The sequence below is a fragment of the Sinocyclocheilus anshuiensis genome, unplaced genomic scaffold, assembly GCF_001515605.1.
Source record: "Sinocyclocheilus anshuiensis isolate Anshui unplaced genomic scaffold, SAMN03320099.WGS_v1.1 scaffold835, whole genome shotgun sequence".
Classification (NCBI taxonomy): domain Eukaryota; kingdom Metazoa; phylum Chordata; class Actinopteri; order Cypriniformes; family Cyprinidae; genus Sinocyclocheilus; species Sinocyclocheilus anshuiensis.
This window is the reverse complement of record NW_015546045.1, coordinates 20,827-29,316: the sequence shown is the minus strand read 5'-3', so window position 1 is coordinate 29,316 and position 8,490 is coordinate 20,827. Positions and strand designations below refer to the sequence as shown.

At 38.8% G+C, this 8,490-nt stretch overlaps 1 protein-coding gene across 1 annotated transcript in view; it reads right to left on the bottom strand.

Annotated features, from left to right (window-relative positions):
* cygb2 (cytoglobin 2) overlaps nt 1-8,490 on the bottom strand; it is a 36,591-nt gene that overhangs the window by 11,155 nt on the left and 16,946 nt on the right. The gene's annotated exons all lie outside the window — the stretch shown is intronic.

The window sequence follows — 8,490 nt, the reverse complement described above, 5'->3', positions numbered from 1 at the left end:
GCTCCAGACAAAAAAATCGAGTAAGGAGCCATTGGCTCCATATAAGAAAAAAACGTATTTTCAACTTATTTTTTTTAGGTGCCACAGAATAAATGTGTTTTATTTATTTTATTATTATTATTATTATTATTATTATTACACTTTAACATTTCAGTCATACTGTCATGTGTTTATGTCTAATCTTTTCTTGACTTTATCAGCATTTTAATCCATCTTGTAGATGACCTGGGAACTAAGGTTCACTTAAAGTGGGAACTAAATGTCTTTTCCAACTTGAAATATACAGTCACACACTGTTTACAACAGAATCTGTACCAATACCATGGACCTAAGCATCACTTGGCCACTGAGTGTAGTTTGGGCTCAATGCATCCTGTAAATGTTGTCATACACTCTTAAAAATAAAGGTACTTCACGTAAGAACCTTTTAAGCACCTTTATTTTTAAGAGTGTATGTTTTTCACACTTTCAGTCTGTTTTTCTTAATTAGTAAAATGCTGTTTTATAGGAGGAGTTGAATCGTGTAGACAACAGGTTAAGTAAAAATATTAAAATGCAATATCACATAAATATAGCAAAATGCTCCTCTTTATAGTTATTTTTCTAGCTGACTGATGAGCTTATGGACACCGAACGGTTAAATGTATATTACGTTGCAATGTTTACAAGCTTTATACATTTTCCGCAATTTGAAACACTGAATGAGCTTTTTCATGAGACATTTCAATAAGTTGTACTGTAGGCTCTCTTATAAAATAGCCTACCTTTTGATGTTAATTCATGTTCATTATGTACTATACAGGCCCGGACTAAGAACACATAGGGCCCTGGGGCAATAGCAAACCCAAGGGCCCCCCTTCATAGTAGCCTATCTTGGTGCCACAACGTTTTCTACAACAGGAATCATTTTTTTTATTTTTATCAAATCTCCAACACAGAGATACAGTGTATATGCACACTAAATATTCCAGGCTACAACACATTAAAAGAATAAATACATTAACACCAGATATATGAAGTCAAAGCAAACAGGTTTCCAGAAGCAGCAACAACTTTTGAGCATATACAGCTCCCTTAATTTAGGAGTTTAGTTTAAATAGTTTTGTTATTAGAAGGTCTTCTTTCTGGCCCTAGAAGAGGAGAATCATCAGGGCTGGACAGGTGCTAAAATTCAGCCCATCTGTTCCATACAGTCCCCCATAAATGTTTTGCTGGGGTTAGGGCAACTGGAATAATTTATTTAAATAACGGACGAAAACAAATGATATTTTTGAATACTTAAAATGCATTTAACAATATTAATATTCCATTATATTGCAAGCTCTTAATTATTGAATTCATTTTTTTAATTAAAGTTTATTAGAACTATTAAATTTTCCTTTGTAGTTGCCCTAATGAAAAGCTAATTCTTGAATCCAGAGTTAACTATAGTATTAGTAAACCTTAATAAAATTGACTTATTGCCTTTATTTGAACCAATATTTAATAGGCTATAAGTATCCTATTACAATTTTCGTGACATTAATAATAAATATCATTAACCGTATTTATACAGTGTCAGTAAATGCATGTTAAATAGCCTAGGTGTGGTGCTGTGGCTTAAATTGCTTATTTACAGTTTTGTACAGTTTACCTCTACACTTCAGTTTACATGGTCGGTGCTGTTCACTCTGGTTTCCGCTAGCTTCACCACAGAGACTTTACTGTTCAAATATAAGTGTCGTGTGTGGAATTCAAATGGGCAAGTGCTGCTTATTATCACATCAATAGAGCGGCGAAAGTATTGAGCTACAGTCGTTGTCCGGTGTGATCCAGCTGTTCTCTTGCGCTGTGCGGTTTAATCAGGTAACTTAGTGTTGTTTCATCACTTGGCTTTTAGTGTTTGTTTCCCATGCGCTACAGTAAAGCCGAGCGCAGACACTAATATGTGGAGGCGTGGTGGGATTTCGGCAATCGGCACACCAGGAAAAGCTTGGGTGCTCCCGATGGCCAATCAATTCTAGGTCTAATTTTCCTTTCCTCCACAGCCAATCATGTTGGGCCCTGGGGCTTCGGGCCCTGGGGCTTCAGCCCGCCTAGCCCTTATGTTAATCCGGCCCTGGTACTATAGTAGTAAAGAGAAAGATTAAATGGGTTCACTTGCCGCTTGAACTGAGGCGCTAAAGCGACCGCGCCTGCCGCATTAAAGAGTGCCAAAAACAAAACTGTATTTATTGTTTGAATTTCGTTATGAATTTTGAATAATTTTAAAGCTGATACTTTGTTTATTAAAAAGTAACAAAGCTTTTTGCGATTACTGGACGGCAAGTGCGCTTCAAATAATGAAGTTCACGCATTAACAGAACACAGCATAGACAAGATCTTGTTAAGAAGAAGCCATATTATTAATAATTATAAACGAGAATTGTCAACGATATTGCCAATATCCACACAGCTGACAGCTTTACCTGTTGTAGTTTGTTCAAGTTGTGCACGAAATAGGCACTGCTTTTCTGCACTTTCACTTCTTACGTCTCAGTCATTTCGATCTCTCTCGCACTGCACAACTGAGCTGCATTTAGCAGACTGTGTGCGACAACGCTGCTGTGCGGCAGAGATGAGGACTGTTTGAAACTCTTTTTTCCACTAAAACTTTGATGCGCATCGTCTCAGTTTAATACATGAACATAACAAAAGATGTTATCGCAAAACAATCAGGAAAAAAGGCATTACATGCGAATTTTAAAGTTATAACATGTAAATACATAGGCCTAGTCGCTCAGCAAAAACTTCACTCGCAATTGAATATTTTTGGTCGCAAATGCAACCGTTTTAGTCGCAGGTTGGAGCCCTGAGATACAGTAGACAATCTAATCAAAAAATAAGTCGAGTCAGGTTTCATGATTGGCCAATTTGACGCTCCCCCTTTCGACTTTTTTTTTTTTGCATCAGGCATCAAAGTGATGCCTATTCACCCAGATTCATGGCATTTTTTCGGGATTCACTGGTGCGGGACGTATTATTTCTCAGTACGTTTAACCTTCAGATGTCAAAGTTGCCCCAAAATTTTCAACACGTTATCAGAGGCCATTTGCTGGATTCTGTGTAACAACTATTCAATTCCTCATCTAATTCAACCGCTCGACGATTTTCTAATCATATCACCTCCCAATTCCATCCCAGCTACAAATATTACGACAGTCCAAAAATTTTCGCGGAGCTCGGAATTCCCATTGCTCAGGAAAAGACTTTAGGCCCAACCCAATCAATCGAATTCCTAGGCATCAACCTAGATTCAGCCAAATTTCAGGCTTCGCTGCCAAAGAACTCACAATAACCTCCAGATTCAACCCTAAACTCCATCCAGCCATCTCTGACTTATCTGTGCTCGACAGCTAAACTATTTTTTTTACTTTATTAAACAAAGACAGACAAAGAAAGAAAAGGTCGCTATATCTACAATTTCAACCTCCCTTCTCCAATTCACCCATATTAGGCCTTTTTTCTTACTTACAATTCAGGAGCTCTCAATCTAAATCCCCTCTCGACCCTCTATTCGTCAACAACTCTAACCACCACGTTACACATTTTTAGTCCCGAAAACACCTAAAACTAATCCTTGCTCAGGCTTATCTGCAGATAAGCTTATCCTTTCACATCGGGGCAGCAACCACAGCAGCTCAAAAAGGCCTCTCACAGCAGCAGATACAAGCCATCAGTCGATGGTCATCAGACGCCTTCAAAAGCTATATCAAGTCTAAAAATTTCCACATAAAGGAAGCCCCTCTAACCCTGATCAGCTAAAAAAAAAAAAAAAACTGTCGTTTCGAATCACGTTGCTTATTTGGCAGTTGAGTGAGCTGCCGCTCCCTTCAGTCCCAGTGTGAGCCCTCCGTCCGTTGCATCAAGTCGCGTTGCTCATTTGGTGGTGGACGCTTCGGTGGCAGTGTGAGCCTTCCATCTGTCATTTTTGAATCGCGTTGCTTATTCGGTGGTGGTCGGGGCTCTCCCTTCCGATGCAGTGAGCTGCCGCTCCCTTTGATCGGTGTAAGCCCTCCATCCATTGCATCCAGTCACGTTGCTTATTCGGCAGTGGTCGGAGCTCTCCCTTCAGATGCAATGAGCCGCTGCTCCCTTCGGTCACAGTGTGAGCCTTCCATCTGTCGTTTTCGACTTGCATTGCTTATTCAGCTGCAAGTGGGACTCTCCCTTCCGACGCAGTGAGCCGCAGCTCCGGTCGAACGCAGCGAGAGGCCCCCACTTGATGTCTTGTTTTGTGCTCCTCATTCAGCAGCAGGTAGGGCTCGCCTGTTCGCCGCTGTAAACCGCAGCTCCCGTCAAGCGTTGCACGGCCTCTCCCGGTCGTCCTCTCAAACCTGTCTCTCTTCACACCACGCATATTTTTGGGGGGCTACTAACAAAATTTTACTCTCCGGCTGCTGTCTCATGCCTATTTTGGCTTCTTTTGGGGGAGTTCTCTGGGTTCGGGCTATATTCCGAGCTCGGAGCCCTCCCTTAGGACAGCACGTCAAATATGCTGTCAAATAAAGCTTTAGTTAATCATCTCAACTAGCACACATACATACATACATACATACAGACATATATATATATATATATATATATACAGCCACCTTACCTCTGTTCCACTTTTCTCATCCCATACTAGGGATGGGGGAGTTCTCTTGGTTCGGGCTATATTCCAAGCTCGGAGCCCTCCCTCATGACAACACACCAAATATGCTTAATATTTGCTCAATTCAATTATATGTAAGTGTGAACTCGTGAAATAATTATTAAAATTCAAAAATTTCCCATAGACTTTCATTGTCTGAGCAAAAATGTCCTATTGCAGTCCACTAGAGGGAGCCTCAGGGTAAGAAATCTTTCAACTCCCCTCATAAACTTTCATTTTCAATCTGTGAAATTTACAAATAAATACATACATTTCATTAACACTGACAAACCAACATATTTTATCGTGATCAGGTCAGGTCTCCACAATGATGATTGTCTAAAAACGCTCGGGACAGATGACTGATCTGTCACTGCTCCGATCGGCCACTGCTGAGTCCTCACGAAAGTTTATCATTTGCACATGGTTTTAAGCCTTGCCAATTAAAACATTCAAGCGATTTTACACCATTCAAGCACAAGAACACATAAAAGAGCTAAATTCAGAGCTTGCAAGCTGTTTTGTGTGACACAGATGAACGAGTTGCGTCTCTAACAATGCTTGCGCCCCGAAGCCCGTTCACTCTCTCTTCTCTCTGCACTTGAACGGACAAATACATACAAGATAATTTCAAAATACATAATAGCTTGGCAAATATCATCGAAAACAGTCATTTATGTATCAAGTGAACACAAACTGTTGATAAATAAATCGGATGTGGATAATTTTATTAGATTTGTGCATTAAAGTGACTGCATTACCAGCTGTTGTCTGTCTTTAATGTTAATCCATCAAAAAAAAGAAAATCACTCATTGCTCATGACTGAATAACTTTTGTATCTTTCATAAGGATCACTCTGTTTTTAATGAAAACTATGCAATTTTATTTTACATTTGACTATTCAATTTTTGCACATGAACACCTAAAACCTGCATTTTTTGCGCTATTGCTTGTAATTTGCCTATTGTAAAATATATCTGGTATTGACAAGTTTGTTGTCATAATAAGCTTCTTCATTAGAATACAAAATATAACAAGGGCCTATAGAAAAATATAACAAAAACAAGTGGAAGGTTTTTTGTGGCGAGGCCAGCTCAAGAACACTGAACACACATGTGATCTGGCTCTTTTGCCTCAAGGCTGCCCATGTTGGCTTTCTCAAGCCAACATCAAAGTTTGTTCACAAACTTTAGCCTCTAGTTATAATTATTATTATTTACAAAACGTCTCGTGCCATGTTAGTCTATTGAGTAGCATGATTGACATGAAGTTTGCTCATGTCATGGTAACTAACAGGGGGTTGCTATGGAGACAAACAAGGCAGCAAGGCAAACAGGGACAGGAACTGAATAAAGGAGGTGAACAGGGAGACAATAGGGACAGAACACATTACAAAACAAGAGTCCTAAAACACACAAAAAATAAAGGAAAACACAGGCTGGGATTATGACCGTTAATATGAATCAACATGGCAGCTAAGCGCAAATCTTAAGATAAGCACAGAACATTTCTATCTGAATGGGAAGATTTATATATATAAATATGTGTTGAAAGAAATGATTTATCATCTGATTTACATGCCAGACTTCGTTGACGCATTTTAAGGTGTCAAATCTTGAGTGCAATTTCACCTCACTCCATCCTACTATGGCCCAGGAATTTCCCAAAGGCAGTGAACTTCGCAAGCACAAGGTAAACACACTGAAACATCAGTCAGAGAAGCAAACTCAGCTTTTCGGAAATTTACCAAGCATTCAAAGACAGTGACATTAGTGTCTTATCAGCTAGCATGGAACATTGCTCGAAAAAAGAAGAAAAAAAACATGAGAGGGAATTTGTTAAAAAGTGCCTCAGTGATGTTGTTGCTATTATTTGTCCCAAAAATGAAAAACTGAAAAGTTCAGTAATGGACCTTTAACTGTCACAGCACACTGTTGAACTGAGAATACTGAACATTAACAACTCAGTAGAAAAAAATATATATATACTCAAATATTCAGAAACGCCAGAATTCAGAATTTCAGCATTGCATTGGATGAGTCTTGCGATGTTCATGATAAGCCACAGTTGGCAATATATTTGTACAGTTTGTGTCAGAAGACTGCACAATTAAGGAAGAGCTGCTTGACATTGTGCCGCTGAAAGACAGAATCCGTGGCATCGATCTGAAAGAGGCACTGATGACTGTTGTTGAGAAAGCAAATCTATAGTTATCAAAACTAACCATAGCAATAAACACGAACGGAGCTCCAGCCATGTTGGGATCTGAGAATGTAAAGCTGATGACTGTTTTCCAGAATTTTGGACGTTTCAGTGTATTATAAAGCTGAACTTAGACCACATCATGAAACCTGTGCTGGAAATCGACAATTTTATACTAACGCATGCTCTCAATCACAGACAGTTCAAAAATCTCATTGCTGAACTTGAAGATCTTCCATCTGATCTGCTTCTTAACTGCAATGTGACATGGCTTTCAAGAGGTAATGTACCCATAGGAAACATTTATTGCTCAGTGGTTGCTCTTTCTAACCTCAGGAGACTTTTTTTAGTTGTGATTCTCATGTATTTCTCATTTTAGTCTCAACAGTGTCTAAGATGTTTCTCCTAAAAATCCTTAGGAGAAATAAAAGTAGACACAACTGAGACATGAGAAAGTTCTGAAAGAAAGGAATACAAAATGACAATGGGAGAGAAACGTATGAGAAACATGGGAGATCTCTTTATTGACTTGCTGTAATCTCTTGCAAGACTCCATTATAAAATTGTTATACTGCTCAGAGGTTGCTGTTTTTATTGCAATAGGGTTTTTCAACTTTAATGGTCAGGACATTAGGAGTAGAGACAGGAAACGATTGGACAGGTGAGAATTGAATAGGAGCAGGAAAGTACCTTTAGCTGGGATTCGAACCCATGTTGTCTGAGATGTAGCTGTCCCTTCACATTGATGTGCTGGCCACAAGGCTATGGCTCTGACAGAGGTTGCTCTATGCTCAGGATACTAAGGGTGATTCTCTTATATGTCTCATTGAGATATCCGCTTTGTCTTAAGATGTCTTCAGTTTTATTTAGGAGAAATGTTAAACTTTTACTAATATTGTAAACTGCATAATTTCTCTCTCAATATAGCCTTTAACTCTGAATTTATGATTTCCCCCCTTTATGTAGTGCCTTTCAAGTACTTGACTTGATGCACACTTTGTAAATTTGTTGAGATCTCTTCTAAAGCATTACAGGAGACAAATATGAGACCCCCAGATTATTTAGCTGAAGAGAAAAATCTAAGCACAGTGTGTGCTGTTGTTGACATCTCTATATCTAAACTTTTGAGGAGACAAATGTGAGAGATCCAGAGTCTCTAACCCATGTTGTCTGAGATGTAGCTGTCCCTTCACATTGATGTGCTGGCCACAAGGCTATGGCTCTGACAGAGGTTGCTCTATGCTCAGGATACTAAGGGTGATTCTCTTATATGTCTCATTGAGATATCCGCTTTGTCTTAAGATGTCTTCAGTTTTATTTAGGAGAAATGTTAAACTTTTACTAATATTGTAAATTCTAAAACTATAATTTAAATAACATTAAACATTTCAGAATATCAAGGGTTACTAGTTTAAATGTTTAAACTTATCTTACATGTCCAGCATTGTATACACCACATTTTCCAAACACACTAGAAAGGACTTAGTGTCCTGCTTCTCAAACTTGTCTCGTGAGACAAAAACTCCATCACTCTCACAATGGTCTTCTTTAAAGCTTTAGGAGATCTCAACAACTTTACACACTGTGCTCAGATATTTATCCTTAGCTAGAGACTCTGGATCTCTCACATTTG